Genomic DNA, 18,698 nt, shown 5'->3' on the forward strand with positions numbered 1-18,698 from the left:
AACAGTACACCTGTGTAATCTACACACATAGATTTGCACAACACTACGTTGTGGATAAAAAAGTTTACAACTCAGGGTGTGCGATTGTTAAAGGTCGCTGGTGCTTAGGTAAATTCAGACCAATGGTCACTGAAACTGAAACAATCGGAAACTGTACAGCTCAGCGAGCTGAACTACGAACTTTGAAGATGGCGCTTGAAAATGCAGATCGCGAATTCCCCACACTAATAGTGTGCGACTCGCATTACTGAGTCAAATCATATAATAATTCCATGCAGACCTGGATTAAAAATGGTTACAAAGATGAAAGAGGTTGCACAATCAAGCATAAAAAGCTATGGGAACAGGTAGTTCTTTTGCAGAAAGAACTACAAAAGACTCACATGATACATACGCAGAGGGGCTTCAACGGGATGGCGTTCACGTTGCAGGGAATTCATTGGCTAAAAGAGCCACGGTGGCAGCTGGTCAACCGGCTTCCGTAGCTACAAAAAAGCGTTCTAAAAATCAAATAGATGGAGAAACGCTACTAGCTGTAAGAGCCTCAATGGAAGGCAATTATGCAGCGTTAACGCTAAACTATCCACTCGGAAATACATACATAATTGATGCGAACTCCGTTCCGTTTGCTCAAATCCCTGGAGTGGGGGATAGAGTAATTCCAAACACGAACCGGAGAGTCTTCTTGATTCAAAAAGCACACATGGGATTGGGTCTGAGGCACCAAGAGATCCTGAAATCTCTAATAGAATTACAATCAAAATACTGGTGGCCGGGAATGAGCGTGCAAGTTTATAACTTTGCAATGGATTGTCAAGACTGCAATAGAGATCGCAGCTATGAACCGGAACAGATATCTGACTCTAGCACAGTAATACCAGCCCAGACACCTCTATTAGACAGCATTAGACTTATCTACACGCAGGCGTCCAACCAGACAAATGCAATCCCATAAATATTAAGACGAGATTCATTTGGATGTGGCCCCAGCGCTCGGCTGATGCCAGAACTGTTATAAAAGATTTGCGAGTCTTTATCGGCACATACTCAATTGGCATGCTACATTCTGACCAGGGTCCTGCGTTTAGCTCTCGAGCTTGCAAGGAGGCTTTGGCCAGCATGGGCATTGCATTGCGGTACTCTAGTCCATTCCATCCTGAGGGAAATGCGGTAGTGCAGAGAAAAAAACGTGACATAAAGTAATCTATAACAGCGAGGGTATTAGGTTCGGGTGATGGGTGGGTCAAACATCTAATAAGTGTCCAACGTAGTCTTAACAATCTGCCAAGAAATTCTCTGGGTGGAATCACTCCGTATGAACTTTTTTTTGGTACAAGAATGATAATCGAAGATCTCGATTGTCAGACTTCAGTGGTGAAACAAAAAGCTTTTGATATCAAAGATCGTTTGGCTGTTTTACAGGACTTAAATGAAACAAGAAGAAGTCTAAGTAATACAAAGCTAAAGCCCACGGCCCCTGAAGAGAAGCCACCTGTCCCAGCAAGACCTGTCTGGATTCCAAAGATTGGGGATCTGATCAGAGAAAAAATCGCGGTGAAGAAGGAATTTGGGCCTTCTTACAGAAATGCAGTACGTGTCTTAGCCATCAGCGGAACAAGATCAGTCGTACTACCGCCCCTTGCTGGTAAAAAGGAGAACCGAGTTGTATCAACCGACCTGGTAAAACCACAACCATGTGGCCAATAGGCCCAGTGGACTCCCAAGAAGTAGCAGAAGACCAAACCTTGCTACGATCCAAGAGGTTCAAACTGAGAGACTAATCACATTTGATAAACCTGCAGTGAATAAAAAAGGACTATGCAACAAAGCCATGGAACTTGTGCCTCTAGAAACCCAAATTGCAACAGTTCATCAAGAAACACCTGTCTACAATGATGTAGCCTCGGACTATTCTAATATGAAAAAGGAAATAGCAACTACAAAGATTAATAACAATCCTGATGCCATCCAAACAATTGACAGAACTGCATCTGGCTACTTTATCAATTACGATGACTTTTCCGATGATCCAAGAGAACATGGAGACAAGCCAGCAAACAAAACTTTCAAAGACAAAATTACAGAACTCTTTCATCAACTTGGAGAAACATATCTGATTTCACCGTGGATTGAACTGTGGATTGTTTTAGGTGTACTTTTCCTCCTGCTCTGGCTCATCTTAATTTTAAGCTTGGGAAGAATGATTGATGGAAAATACAGTACAATGGAAACAGCAAGTCAGAACATCAACTTGGTTCTAAAACCTCACAGATCCTCTCACGTTGAAAAAAGAGAACCATCATCAGTGAACATTCCTATACCTGGTGGTGTAGCATGGGACAATACTGATTACAAAATCTATGGCCAGGTTGAACTTTTGAAATATCCACACTAGTTCAAGATTTCTTTAAGTGACTTTGTATCACCTAGAACTTTCTCTGATGATTGGGACTTTGAAAATATTAATAATATGATGTCAGATTTAGAAATGTCAGCAAAATGTACAGAACTTGATTATTTACAGGGTTCATCGAATTATGAAGAAATGTATTGCTTCAATCATTTTGGGCATCATTATTTGCATAAATCTGCTAATCCTAGAAATGTGTTCAGTTATAATCAGTGGGAACATTGTCCAACTCCGCCAAAAGGCAGTTTGAAAACATTTTATGAAAAATTCCCATACTTCTCAGGGTTTAATACTACAGATGAGGGGTTAGACGTGTCCTATATTTTAAAACAAAACAGAACAAATCCTGATTGGAGAAAATGGTTGATCTGGCCCACAGACACTGTCAAGATAGATTCCTGAACTAAGTACAGGGGTTCAAACAGAATAGGCTAGACCCAAGATGTTCCCAGAGACAACATCCAGGGATAGTTACAACATACAGTGTAGGAAAACTGTGCCTCGAATGGCTACAGAAATCCACACTACCCGAAATTAAGCAACACTTAACTTTACTTAAAGAAGGTGCTGACTTGCGAGATTTCTTACTGGGACCTCGCAAACAGCATCAAAAACGTTTCATATACGCCGGTATATACGCAGCTTACAATGAAGATTGGAAAATAACACAAATTGAAACTGCAGAAAAAATATGAGAAATTGATCGTATTCATTTGGAAAAATCACTTTCTGTAGTGGACAATGGGTTAGCGACTCTGTCCTCCAGAATGTATTCACTGAACAGCATTGTATCATCTGCTATTGATATAATAGAACAGGATATGCTAATGTTAGAACATGGCCAGTCCCAATTACGTTCTATTGTACAGTTAGGCTGGAGAAAATTTGCGTTCAGGCAACGTGCCATAGCGTCTAATCACCACAACGTCATTATTTTCAATCTTTAACCTTACTGATAAACAAATCTCTTTGGCACAAAGAGGGGCAGACTATACGGTGCTGAGCATTGAAAAACTTGAAAAATTGCCATTGACAATGTCAGAACGACCGGTCATTGAATGGATAATACATGGCACCATTACAATCCCGATAACAACGTTTCAGTTTCAATACTACCAAAAGTATATACCAGCAGGCCTGTATGAAAGGTTGGGTAAAGGATACATCAAGTCAACCTGGAATTTGCCTTATACTATACACATAGATATTGGAGTGGGTCCAAGAAAGAAGTATTTCTTAGTGGTAACAACTGTAAAAAATCACTAAGCGGTACACTTCTGTGTCAAGAATTTAACTTGCATGGAGACTGCGAAGGTTCTTCAAATAACCTTTCAAGTCACCTGCACGGCACCCCTGCAACACAGATAGAGCCTTTTTTCAGACAACTTTCCAACTGCAGCTACGTTATAATAAGTAACCACAGCTGTTGTGGCATGGTGCCAGAAAAAACCTATCTCGTGAGCGTTACTTCCATGGTCACTTGTTGTATATAAGTATTGTATCCAAACAGCAAACCAGACATGGAGGCGGCAATATGGCCTTCTTTGAATATCTCTTCCATTCGAATTGATACTTTAAGCAGAATGAAGTCTATTCTTTTACAAACAACTGTGCCTTTAACCTCGTCTAGAGAAACGTATGATCTGCAAGTTGCAAGGACAGCAGCAGAGATGCATGCATTATTATCAACAAATTGCCCCGTACATTTTGTAGAAATGTTAAGTCAAATCTTAAACATGTCTGATACCAGCAGCGTCGCACATGTATTTAAAACAATTTTTTCGGGACTGCTAGCACCCTTTGAAGCAGTTCTTGGCATTTTCCCGAATTTCGTGCATTCTGTGTTCGGCGGCCTACCTCTCATCTTGGGACTCGTAGCAAGAATCTTACTTTTGTTCCTTCTGCTCCGATATGGCAAGTCAAGTCACAGACAACACTCAGGCTACAATGGAAGACACGATCCTAGCAATGCAATACCGAGAGCGGATCACTAAAGTCCTCGGCTTGGCTCGGCTAAGAGATCTGAATACTACCTGGTTTCTTTCATTCAGACCAATCTGTCAAGATTGCATCCTACCTGTTCTACGATGCTTGCTTTGCGGAGAAGAATGCGTGTTAGACATCTGTCTCACACTCCCATCAGCAGTACCTATGGATGTCGATACTTGGTTCGGTAACGGCTCATGCAACGTGTTGTCCCCAGCGGCTACCCATTCTGATGACGGCATTCGTTGAGACCTCACCATTACGATTAGGTGGCGGTGAGGTAGGAGATGAAAGCGGTACACAGGTACAACCTTCCATGACCATTGCTGATCTAAACACCGATGATGGCAATGCATCGCATATATGCACTATTTCCACTTTTTCAAATCTGGTCCAACTTTCACCTACTGTTGTAGACAAATTTTTTGCCGGCCTATCAGAGGTAATGTTCTTTCCTAACAAAGGGAATAATATTTGAAATAGCGAGCACACAGATTTCACTGAACTTTGAATTCGGCCTTCAGTTTTGATAAACAGAACTTCTAAAAAACATTGGGACTATTTTTCTTCCCGAAAGCTAAACTATTTTTCTCCGGTTCCCAAAATATTTACTTTTTTTTGGCACATGATACTCTGCTAGAACTATTCTTAGAGAACAATATTTCTATTTTTAAAAATACCTAGAGACAATATTTTGATTTAGCCTCTAGCACATGTACAGTCTTGTATAAATATGTGATGAAATGGTCTCGACCTTCTCTGTATTAAGAGCCATTTCATAAATGTAAATTTCGTGATTCATTCAGTCAACATTCTAAATGAACAAAATATGCATTATCTGAATGATACCACTGCTTGAAAACGTACAGTATTATTCTGATTTTTTGAGTATACACCATTTCAAATCCAAACTATGTATTTTGGGGTGGGCTGGAAAACACATACATCGTTATATGTTTAGTACTGCTTAGTATTTAGTAATGATGGACATTATACGTGGAATGGGTGTTGTGAATTTATCTAGGACCCTAATTAGATATTCCCGATTTATGCCCTTATGTGGTTATAACAAATCATATCCTTATAAAGGCATAAGAATCATATCCATATTAAGTCATAGCCAATGCAGTCCAAATACGGCAAGGCTACTCCCATAGACTCCTAATAAGTACAACGCGTTCTTAAACAAACCAAGTCTCCAGCAGCCCGGGAATTCCCCCTGCTTCTGTTTTGATTTGTCCTAGAACTCCTGAAAGTCCTGGAAGAACTGCCAGTTCTTAGTGACGTCTTATGTCCAACCTTACGTCTAACTCGGCACCTTCCAGGTATAAATATACCAACATCTGCCTTAAGCAAGACATGGTGGTTTGGAGCAGAATCGGCTATCTACTTGCCCGACGCCCTGCTGATGCGAGTGCCGAAGGAAGCCAACCCTCCCTGCTGACGCACTGAGAGAGACGCTGTCTTTTCTCCTGCCGAGAAAATCCAGCTCCAGTGTTTCCCTGATACCCTCGCGGATTACTGGGAGATCGAGTCCTGAGAGAGAGATACAAGACCTCCTTCATTCTATACCCAAGGTACGGAGCGGATTAGACCCATAGAGAATTCTTGATTCAGATTCTTGGCAAAAACTGTAACTCATCTACTCCTTCCCTGTACTAGGCTTAGGTTAGGTACACTGGGGTAGGCGTATCTTAGAAACACCAGTTGTGTACGTTTAGTCATTATTTTATCATTGTATGTATTTTATCCATTTTAAGTATCTTATGGCTTAGAAACCATATAAATGCTTTTACAGTATTATTTCATAATACTCCTTTTACTGTACGCACTTTACTTTATGACAAGTATTGCAATTGTGGCAATTCATTTCTCTTGCATGAGAAAGAAGACTGCTCAAGAAATAACCCTTTTATTGAAAACGCCCGTCTCTCTATTTCTCTGCATCTCTGGTGAAACGAAGCATGCACGATTGACTGAGTAAAATAGCTATCTATTGTTTCCGCGAAGCTAATCCCTTCTTGTCTATTCTATTCAGGAAAGCTAAACACCTTCTTGTTTACTCGAGAAAATTTCTAGTGACCTCTGAGCTAGCTGGCACACACAATTAAGTCTAACATATTCAATAGAGACCTAGTCGACCTCAGTCCTACGTCTAAACTATCGTTTATGTTATTCCAATGCACAGAGCCTATTGGGAATATAGGAACTACACTACACACTGGCTTGTTAATGATGCATTTGCGTAAATGTCCCTCCTTTGGGTGTTTAGCTCCCTCCCAGGCGATTTCACTAGGAGAACATTTTGGTTTCCCATTACCCTGTACAGCGTATGATGGCCCCTCCTCCCGTATGGACACCACATTGTTTCTCCTGGTCGTCCCTCATTACTTCTGTGGGAGTCACCGCACCTCACGTCACAGAACATACTCTCTCTCCCATTGGGCGTCCTCCACATCTCATGACCTTGCCAAAAGCTATCAGTCCTAGTGTTCGTCAATGTGCACTGACCTCTCTCTCCCTCCATAATGCATCTTGTAAGAAAAGAACAACAACAAAAAGTATAGAGATCTGCTGTAACGCTGCATGACAGCAATAAAAAAAGAAATGTGCGCTTTCTCTACATTGGAAGGGCTTGCACTTATAATGAAATGCAAAATATAAAAAATATGTATAGTAGATCGGTCTTTTGATGGCTTGGCTTGTGCTTTGCCTCTTAAGACCAAAACAGACCCAAGGCTAATTTATGGTTCGGCTCTCCCTATAAATTATTTGGCTTGCACCGCTGCTCCCTGTGCTGTGCATGTTTGCACAGATCACAGCTCACTCAGCTGTAACTCTTTTGCAGTAAGTAAATTACAATATTTACATTTCTAGGCTGTGTGCACACGGTGAACCGCCATGACAAAGCGGGGATTACCCCACAATGCCATTACAACGCAGGGATTACAACGAAAGTCGTTACAACCACTTTCGCTGGGTGCGCTGTTGGATAGGGAATAGTTTAATTTTCTATCCAACACCTTCCCTACTGTCAACGTGGGCTGGAGTTAGAATAGAAAATTAAACCATTCCACTATCCAGCGCCCTCCAGCGAAAGTCGTTGTAATGACTTTCGTTGTAATGCACAAGTTACTACTTGTGTAACGATAAATTAGTTGGTGATAGATTCCTTACCTTAGAATATCCCCAGGCGTCAGACTGGATCCGGAAAATTTTGCGTAGTAATACCCCTGCGTGCCGGCAGGCGTCGTCTGTGGCTCTGCGTCCGTCGTCAGCGTCTTTAGCGCCAGAATGACGTCGTCGGAGTACATAGACGCCGCCCATGCGCGCAGACATCAGTTCTGATACACAGCTTTTCCGTGCCAGATACGCAGAGCCATGATAGAACCAACACTGGTGCCATGAAACTAGGCCCCTGAAAGGGGATGACCTTAACCCTAGATATCGGTTCGCACGGGGAGGATGGGTGGGTCGGTAAGGAATCTATCACCAACTAATGTCTCTTACAGATATATCGTTACACAAGTAGTAACTTGTGCATCTGAAAGAGACAGATACCCCAGCAATACCAACCCTGGTGGTGGGTCTGCGAACCAATAATCACACCAGAAAGTCCTGGAGGAAGGAACGGCCATAGATGCCTACCCTCCGGACTTGGCCTTCCAGGCAATAATGTCTTGCAAACGTGTGCAGCGAGGCGCACATAGCTGCCTGGCAAATGCCCTGCAAGGGCACTCCTCCGCCCAGGGCAGTGGTAGTCGCCGTGGCCCGAGTGGAATGAGCCCTCAGCCCAACAGGGAGTTCCTTCTTCACCAAGGAGTAACACGCCTGGATACACAAGATGATCCACCGTGAGATGGTCCGCTTGTGCACCGCCTTTCCCTTCTTAGCGCCCACGTAACCAACAAAGAGTTGGTCATCCACCCGGAACTGGCGTGTGCGATCCAGATAGTAAGAGAGCTCACGTTTTGGGTCCAGACGGTGGAGCCTCGCTTCCTCTTTCGAGGGATGCGGAGTCGGAAAGAAGGTGGGCAAGGTAGTGGACTGCCTGATGTGGAAGGCTGTGACAACCTTGGGCAGGAAAGAGGGTCTTGTCTGCAACACAACCTTGTCCGGATAAACAGAGAGGAAAGGAGGTGTAGAAGAAAGAGCCTTGAGCACACTCACTCTCCTGGTAGAGTTGATGGCCACCAGGAAGGCAGTCTTCAAAGTAGGAAGACGGAGAGGACATTATGGAGCGGCTCGAAGGGAGCACCCATAAGGTAGGTAAGCACAAGATTCAAGTCCCACTGGGGCATCACGAATAGAACAGGAGGAAACATGTGTGTGATGCCCTTCAAAAATCTATTTACAATCGGGGACTTGAACAAGGAAGGCTCATCAGGTAGCCTTAAGAAGGCGGAAAGGGCAGAAAGGTAGTCCTTGATAGTGCCCAGAGCAGAGCCCTGCTGGGCAAGAGAAAGAAGGAAGAGGAGAACCTCAGAAAGGGGTGCAGAGAGTGGACCCACAGCCTTTGCTGTGCACCATGCCACAAATCTGTTCCACCTGCAGGCGTATACTGACTTCGTGGAGGGACACCTGGCTGCCAGAATGACATTACAGACTTCGGGAGGCAAGTCAAATGGCCTCAACTGTCGCTGCTCAATCTCCAAGCTCGTAGGTGGAGACTGGACAGGTTCGGTGGAGGACCGTCCCCTGCTGCTGCGACAGAAGGTCCTCCCGAAGAGGCAGACAAATCGGGGGATCGACTGACATGCTGAGTAGCTCGGGATACCAGTATCTTTGTGCCCAGTCTGGAGCCACAAGGATAACCTGGGCCCGATCGCGCCTGACCTTCTTCAGCACTCTGGGCAGAAGTGGTATAGGCGGAAAGGAGTACAATAGACCGCAACTCCACTCGCGACTAAAAGCGTCTCCGAACGAGTGCCGCCTTGGAAACTCCAACGCGCAGAACTGATGACATTGCGCGTTCGCTTCTGTGGCGAATAGATCTAACCAAGGCTCTCCCCACTGCTAAAAGAGGCCTTACGCCACGTCCGAGTTCAGACGCCATTCGTGATCCATCATGCACCGGCGGCTGAGTTCATCCGCCCTGGCGTTCAGGGAACCTGCCAGGTGTTGAACCACCAGGGTCACGCCCTGATTTTACAGCCACTGCCAGAGGCGCAGAGCCTCCTGGCATAGGGTCCACGACCCCACCCCGCCCGGTTTGTGGCAGTACCACATGGCGGTGGTGTTGTCCGTGAACACCTGCACTACACTCCCCCGGACAGAGGGAGGAATGCTTTCAGTGCAAGACGGATCGCCCGCAGCTCCAGAAGGTTGATGTGGAGCTGGGACTCCGCCGGAGACAAGAGGCCTCTGATCTTCGCCTCTCCCATGTGGCCCCCCAGCCCAGGAGGGACGCGTCCGTCACAACTACATGCTCTGGGTGGGTTAGGGAGAGTGATCTGCCACTGATCCAATCGCGGTCCGTGAGCCACCACTGCAACTGTCTTGTAGTGCCCTCCGAGATCAAGACATGGTCGGACAAGTTGCCCTGGTGCTGGGCCGACTGAAACTTCAGGTCCCACCGGTGAGGTCGTGAGGTCGACCGGTGACGACCCGGATCCGGAAGCGGATCAAGGGAGGGCCTGCGGCGCCGGGACCGAAGTCGCCGGCAGCGCCGGGGCCGGAGCACCCGACGGCATCGGAGCCGAAGCACCCGACCCGCTAGGCCCTCCAGCCGGGGCCGTTGGGCTCGGAGGCGCCACGGAACCCGGCTGATGAGGGAGGGACTTCATGGCCATGAGGTACCGCTCGACCTCCTCAGGCGTCGGGCCATGCCCAGGGACCAGAAGGTGTGGGGCAGGCAGTGGGTGGGGTCACCCGAACCCCCGGCCGCATCGCGCGAGCGTCGGGGTCGGTCGGAGGAACGATGACGTCTCTCCGACCTCTCATGCCTCTTACCTGTCCACTCCCGGAGCTGCGAGGGCACCGACCCCGCGACCTGTCCCTCGACCTCCTGTGGGACCGGGACCTGGAGCGGCGCGGGGCCGACTGCCGGAGTTCCAGTCGCTTGCGGGACCGCTCCCGCCTAGCTTTAGACATCAGGGCCCGGCAGTCGGAGCAGGTGCGGTCGTCGTGGTCGAGGCCTAAACACTTGAGGCACCGGTGATGGGGGTCGGTAACCGACATCAGTCGGTCGCACCTGGAACAGGGTTTAAACCCGGGCATCCCTACCGGCCCCGTTGGAGTCGAAGACTCGAGTAGAGGAATGATCAAAAAGATCAAAAAGTTTAGTCAAAAAAGACTAAGGGGTAGACTAAGGGCTAGAGCTTCTCTGGATCTGCGCTAGCTGACGCGAAAAAAAGAACTGATGTCAGCTCGCATGGGCGGCGTCTATGTACTCCGACGACGTCGGCGACGGACGCGGAGCCGCGGACGACGCCTGCCGGCGCGCAGGGGTATTGCTACGCAAAATTTTCCGGATACAGTCTGACGCCTGGGGATATTCTAAGGTAAGGAATCTATCACTAACGTGTCTCTTTCAGATCCCCGCGTTGTATTGGCATGCGGGGTAAAAGCCCGCGTTGTAATGCCATACAACCGTCTCATCACTGCCACTCAAAAAGCTGTACTCATGGAATCTTCCATGTCTCAGCCGTGTCTTCTGCTGCATGTAATCTGTCTCTGCCAGTGTGTGGTCTGGATCTAGCAGTGTACATTGCATCACCACACAATGCTGTGCAGTACAGCATATGGGTTATCTCCCGAAGTGGGCTGAGAATCGACTCAGACAGTGTTATGTACTGAAGCACGTGGTCGGCCTCTTCCATTGTACACTGGTGCACCTCTGTCTCCAGCACTCTACGGTGACTCTACACTAAGATGTGCACTGCCACGTGTATTCTGTCGCTTGCACCATACAGTTATTCGACACACAGACACTGTTTTTCATCCCATCATATAGTCCATCTTTTGAGCTACGTCATGACTCACCACTGGAAGTGCTTCGTACTGAAGTATGGGATTTTTCTCTTGCACAGTTGAGTGACTTACCAGACACAGTGCTGTCTTCTGCTGTATGTCTTCCATCTCTTTCAGTGTACACTGACGCGTTGCACAAAATGCAGTGTCCTTCTATATGCCAATCTTTGGCACTGCTCAGTAACTTTAGACACAAAGATGTGCGCTGCAGGAATCTCTTCTATTTCTGGCACTGCCCAGTGCCTCGCAGCATACATCTTTGGCAATGTACACTCGACACACAGTTTTTGTGGACTGCTCCATGTGCACCTGTGTTGTACATTGTTTCGCCAAAAGGTGCTGTGAACTGCATTTTGTACCTAGGGCCTGACTAAGCAGCACTTGACTATGCTGGCACCTCCAATCTCTCCCGCAGTACCAGACAACACTGAATCATTATATTAACAGTGAAATACACGGCCGCACTAACCAAGCTCGTCCTATTTAGCAGATAGATCATACTAAAGAAATGAACACAATGCGCTTCATTTCTAGGGTCTAGCGCTGCTCACCCACATCTACGTTATTGTTGCACTCAGACTGCTGTCTTCAACCACAGACCATGCTCCACCGCTCTCTGTGATTTCACCAACATTGTAGACCAGCGGTGGAATCTCCTTTGTGTATCTCCAAAGACAGATACTCTGGTAGCAGAAACTCGCTGCCATTTCACTTGCATGTGTGTGTGGCTCATTGATGTCTCTTCGGTGAGAATAGGTAAAATGTGATGTGTATGACTCTGAAATGCCTTCTCCCAAGACATGACTCACCCACCTGCATGGCTGAATGAGCAGAATGGAACTCAATAGATGGCATCTCAGTCGCTTTGCAGTTTGTTTTTTGAGCTGCAAGATGGTAGCTTCACACCTGACTTAGTGGAGAAGTGTGGCTCAATGGTTCAATGTTTCAAAGTGTGGCTCAATGGTTAGAAGAGGCAGACCATGAAGCAGAGGTCAGACCCGCGACCAGGGTTCAATTCCCGACGCGGCAGGGTCTTGAGCCCAAAAATGTCCACGGACTCGATAATTCTCGATTCGGTGCCTGCTCGAATCACTGGTTCACACTCTGCAACTCCGGGCAATTACTTGCTTAATCTCCACTATGGCCCCCTGCGGCGGGATGCCTGGCTTTCACCTTGGGGGTGCCTAGTACAGGTTATCTCACAGGGAAAAACCAGGACGGGTTCCCAAAGCAAGCGCTTAGAGATCGTTGGTGATAATGCGCTATATAAATATAAAATTACAATTACAATTACAATTAGTTATTGCAGTGAATGAACAAAGGGAGGGGGAACTGGACACATTTTAAGCCTTCTTAAATTTCAATCGATTTTCTATTAAGCTGAATTTGTGCATTGGCTGCTTCCCCTACAGCTTTCACAATCTTAAGAAATGTAATGTCTCATTATCTATGAGGGATTACATGGAAATTAGAAACATGGATTTGGAAACCATGCCTTTCTGCTCCATTTCTTCCACCTTTTTTCTGTTTCGCTCTGCTTTCATTTGTTATTTTCTTCTCCTGTTTCCATTTGTTTATCTCTATTTCCTGCTTTCTTTAATTAGTTAATTGTGTTAATCTTTGGACATTTGGGCTTTCTTAACTTCTCTTTTTGATCATTCTATCTTTATTGTGCTGTTTCCATTTGCCACTAATTTTCTTTTCACCCCAGTTGTCCCCTTTCCTCAGATTCGTTCCACCTCCGTTTCATTTCCTCCTTTCTCTAGCATCCTTTCTGCTTCCATTGTCTTTCCTCTTTCACGCCTTTGGCAGGTAAAAGACATTGTCATTTTCAATGCCTCTATCTCTCACAAATGCGAGACCAATTTGCATTGCAAATGCGTGTTTAGTTGAAGGCCTACCTCTTTCTTGAAACGCTGAATTTGGTAGTCAACCAGAATGTATTCAGCCAGCAGTGGTCTTAAAATATCACCGTTGGGCTGTTTGTTTCAGACCTTGAACATGAGATGCCCTCCCAAAAGCAAGGCCCAATGAAGAGGTGAAATTCTTTCCGCTGTTTAGCGAGGTGTTTACTGAAGGGTGTTTTACGTCAGTGGCACTTGTGACTTCTCTCTTAAGTGAGTGCTGAAAAGACAAATGCTATTTTCCCACAAACAGTGTAGCAGCAAAGAGGAAATGTGATGGAGGGCGTGGAGAGGGCGGATTACAGCACAGAGTGGATTTGACTCGGTTGGTCTTTGCCCGAAATCAATTTAATAGTATATCTCAAATTAACAAAAAACCGAAGAGATCAAGCTAATGCACCTTTAGCACCACAATAACGTTTGGGTGAACACCATGATTTTGTTAACGTGTCATGGACATTATAAGGTTGGTATAATTAGGACGCATCCATTTACATGTATTGCATAGGCCGGTAGGTCTGGGTCGGAGTCAGCCAGGTCCATATGACATTTTTAGGCAGGCCTATGACAATCAATCGCTCAGATTTGGCCTTTCTCCTAACACTCCACCCAATAAGCAGGGAACACAAAGTTCAAATTCACTGTTCTGTTGTTTTACAGCTCCGTAAGGGTATCTGCCAGGCCAGCTGCCCCTGAGCAATCTTGCAGCAAGTAAAAGGAGGTGCTGACAGAAAACGTTCAGAGAAATTCTTTCATGTGTCTGCCTCGCGCCTGCCAACTTGTCACCACAAGTGGCCCATAATAAGGTTGGCCTGAAACAACTTTATCTTCAATATTTTGATTGAGTGAATTTTCATGAGTGACCTGTGTTTTTCTCTCCACCCATACAAGGTATGTTCTTGTCCCCTGTCCCCCTTCCTAACAATTGTGATAAGACTTTCATCTGTAGATCTGAAGTACCATTTCAGGTCCGGTGCTAAAAAAAGTTACTAAGAATCCACTTATAGCTGAAGTCAGAATACCTTTCCAGGGGTCACAGGGCAAGTAGAAGCTACTGTGACTAACTGTAGCGGTTGTTGGCGTTTACATCTGATGCCCCTGGGCCCGAATTGCTGTGAGCCCTGAGCAACTACTACCCCTTCAGCACTTGACACTTAGTGGTAGTACGGCCCAAGCAGGACGAGGCATTTCAAGGGGAGGTAGGTGCCATGAGTACATCGACTCACAACTCAAAAACATGCATAGCAACTCCAATAAATGAATGTCCTGTCAGATACTTGCTTTTGTGAAAAAGTAGTACTTCTGTACACACACAAAGTGAAATACACCATAAAAGAAATAATACACATTCTCCTATGGCTGGCAGTCTATCGTTGTTTGGGTAAGTCCCTGAGCCCCACTTCTCGGTCAAAGAACTATTGTTATTCCCCATTCCTGTGACAAAACATTCATGTTAGGCTCGGCTAGCAAATACAACGCATAGAAGTTCCACTATGGCTTCCTAAAAGTCAAAGTCTTTCTGCACCTGGCCTGGCCTGGCAATCAGTTTTACCCGCTCTCATTGGAGTCGCAGTTCAGCGGCTCAGTGGTAAGCGGAAGTCTGGATGCTGCAGACAAGGCGGCAGACATCCACAACACTCCTCCAATCATGCTGTAAGTCCTCCTGAGTCCGGCAGCAGATCTGAGGTGCTTTTGAATTCCGTTGATTGAATCAATGCTATGCTTCCACGGATTGGAACAGGTCACACATTGACAAAACTAAAAAGCTGACCACAAATTTCAGACCCACTGGCTTTGCCAATGCTTGCTTATTTTGGTTTCCCATAATCTTATTGAAACTGGTTACACTGATTTTCCATTATTAATATTTTTGGGAAGAATGCATCAACACATGTTGCTAAATGATGCTGCAAAGAAATGGTACCCTACATTTTACAGTAGTTTAGCAAAATGTTTTTTTCCTGCTTTCATTTTTTTAATGTACATTTTATTTTGAAAGCAAAGAATCCTCAATCTTGCTTTCAAGCTTCTGCAAGTATTTGCATCAAATCACAGAGCATTCTGGGAGCATATATTATCTTCCCCACCCTGCTGGAGTTGCTGAATTCTTCTATACTGAGCAAGACAGTACCCGTAACCTGGAAGCACGCAATGGTGCGGGCCCTCCTAAAGAAACCCTCCCTGGACCCAGCTAATGCGGGTAACTATCGTCCTATCTCTTTGCTCCCGTGGGCGTCTAAAATCCTGGAGAAGCACGTCAACACCATTCTGACGACATTTCTCGAGGACAACCACCTCCTTGATGCTTCCCAGACGGGTTTTCGCCCCAAACACGGGACAGAGACTGCCCTTCTAGCTGTGACCGAGGATGCAAGACGGATCTTGGATCGAGGGGGATCAGTGGCAGTGATCCTCCTCGATCTAAGCGCCGCGTTCGACACGGTACATCACAAGATCCTGTTGAACCGTCTTGCCGACCTGGGAGTATCCGGAGATGCCCTGTTGTGGCTGGAATCCTTCCTGTCAGACAGAACCTTCCAGGTCTTCGACGGCACAGCTGTATCCTCCAGTAGGCCACTGGGGTGCGGAGTGCCGCAGGGCTCTTCCCTAAGCCCTACGCTCTTCAATGTGTATATGAGGCCGCTGGCTGGGATTGTTCGTCCGCATGGTGTTAATATCATCTCCTATGCGGACGACACCCAGCTGGTGGTCTCCCTTGCACAGAAGAGCGGTCTTCAGACTCCACCTGACCTGGCGGCCTGCCTGGAGGACGTAAAAAGGTGGATGTCAAGCTCATGCTTGAAACTTAATGATGACAAAACGGAGCTTATGCTCCTTGGCCCAGCAGCTCCTTCCACTCTGGAGTTAATTTGGCCCTCAAGTATGGGTTCCCCCCCCCTCCCCAAAGACAATATCAAAAGTCTGGGAGTATGGCTTGACAAGTCGCTGAGCCTAAACACTCAAGCCACCAAAGTGTCAGCCACTTGCATTGGCCTTCTCAGGGTAATCAAAAAAATCCTTCCCCTCCTTCCATTCGAGGCCAGACAAATTGTCATACAGGGCCTGATCCAATCACGGCTGGATTTCAACAATGCCCTTTATTTTGGAGCCCCGGACTATACTCTACAAAAACTTAAGCGCACTCAAAACTGTGCTGCCCGGGCGCTCCTGGGAATCCCTCGGAGGACCTCAATAAAATCTGGCCTCAAAACTTTGCATTGGCTGCCTGTCAGGGATAGAGTAAAGTTTAAGGCTCTTTGCATCGCCCATCAGACTTTCTGGAGAATGGGCCCAGAAATCAACTCTTCCCTGATTTCCCCATACCAACCCAATAAAACTCTACGCTCCTCAACTGCTACTCTTGCCACAATCCCTCGAATATTTAGATCCAGAGCAGGAGGACGCTCATTCTCATATAACATTGCCAAATTGTGGAATACTCTCCCGCTGCAGATGCGAAACAACACAAATCTCACCAGCTTCAGGAAACAGCTCAAAACCCTCCTGTTTAACAACTAACAGTCTCAGTGGCCAGGTTTGTTAGGTTTAGCTCCAGCGCCTGGACGCCTCAGGGCAACTGCTGCGCTATATAAACCCAATTTTCATTTCATTTCATTTCATATACATAGCATATTATGATATTTAGTTGACCCGTGCACACCTAAATTCAAATAAAGTTCAATGCTCCAATGTGTTTTTTCAAAGGGTGCTCCTTTGGTATCGCCCTCCACCCTTTGGGCGAATGAGACCAAATGTGAAAGAAGTGTGGTCAGTTGAAAACTGATAACATCCCATAGGGCACTCTAATATTTTGGAAATAATCCTCCTCTATTAATTGCAAAATAACGTGAATTCTTTTTCAAAGATTTATTCTTCCTTAATTCATCCTTAATTCAGACATATCATGTTCTTTTCAACAAACGATGCCATTTATGTTGAGAAACATATATTTTTTCCTCTCATTCCATTTCATATTCGCTCCAATGCATTTCGGGCATTGCTCTTCGTCGGGGAGCATCTAAACAAAACGACATATATTGTTCTAAGTACAATATCACCATGGTAATAAACAAAAGTAATCAACAACAATTTTCTGTTATCTCACTAATTAAACAAAAATTATGATCATATTCTACTACAAATGTTACATTTGGTACTAATCTAAAAAACTAACAGGGTGCTGTGAATACGAGAGATTCGCGTGATCGATGAACCTAACTCAGCCTGTGATTGTGTTCATGCAGTGTGTGATAGAGGTAGATAAGACGTGTTCTTGTAGATAAAAATAAAGACTTCCACGAGGTCCCAAGAATATATAGACTGTGATTTTACAAGAGTAAAAGTCGTGACTAGTCAGAAGTGAAAAACGCATGATTAAACAAAGGTAAAAAAACACGTGATTAAACAGAAGTGAAAAACGCGAGTAGCGTTATGGAGACGGTGAAGCAGGTTAACAGACAGCTCGTATGACCCTGGAAGGCGTCGAGCGGTCAGGAAAGTAAGTAAAGAGTAAACAGGTTTAGAGTACTTACTAAATGTAAAGCGGCAAAGTTTGTAATGGCATCTTCGCTGGACTGATTACTACGGAAACTGTGTGCGGTCAAATATCATGCAAGAACCAGGAAGTTATGTGTTCACGTGAGCGTAAACACAGTAAGACCTGTAAACGAGTGTGACATGATGTAAATGGAAGTGTAACATCAGTTTAAATGAACAATATGATCGGCGAAAGTTTGTGCTAAGCACAAATGTGTAATTCTAGTTGAGAATTACATCATGTCACACTCGTTTACAGGTCTTACTGTGTTTACATCCTGATCACGGCATTGACTTTAGTCCTATCTTCATTTTCATTTTTACTACCACACAGTTTCTGTAGTAACCAGTCCCGCGAAGATGCCATTACAAACTTTGCCGCTTTACATTTAGTAAGTAATCTAAACCTGTTTACTCTTTACTTACTTTCCTGACCGCTTGACGCCTGCCAGGGTCATATGAGCTGTCTGTTAACCTGCTTCACCGTCTCCATAACGCTACCCGCGTTTTTCACTTCTGTTTAATCACATGTTTTTTACCTTTGTTTAATCACGCGTTTTTCACTTCTGTCTAGTCACGACTTTTACTCTTGTAAAATCACAGTCTATATATTCTTGGGACCTCGTGGAAGTCTTTATTTTTATCTACAAGAGCACGTCTTATCTCCCTCTATCACACACTGCATGAACACAATCACAGGCTGAGTTAGATTCATCGATCACGCGAATCTCTCGTATTAACAGCACCCTGCTCGTTTTTAGGTCTCGCCTGTCGATGCGCATGCGCATCGAGCTTGCGAGACTATGGGGGCTTAAACAGTCTTTAACCAACTTGCAAGGAATCGAGGCGATTCCTTGCAGTGCCCGTGCAATGCAAGCTTAATGCGCATG

The sequence above is a fragment of the Lissotriton vulgaris genome, chromosome 7 (genome assembly GCF_964263255.1).
Source record: "Lissotriton vulgaris chromosome 7, aLisVul1.2, whole genome shotgun sequence".
Classification (NCBI taxonomy): Eukaryota; Metazoa; Chordata; class Amphibia; order Caudata; family Salamandridae; genus Lissotriton; species Lissotriton vulgaris.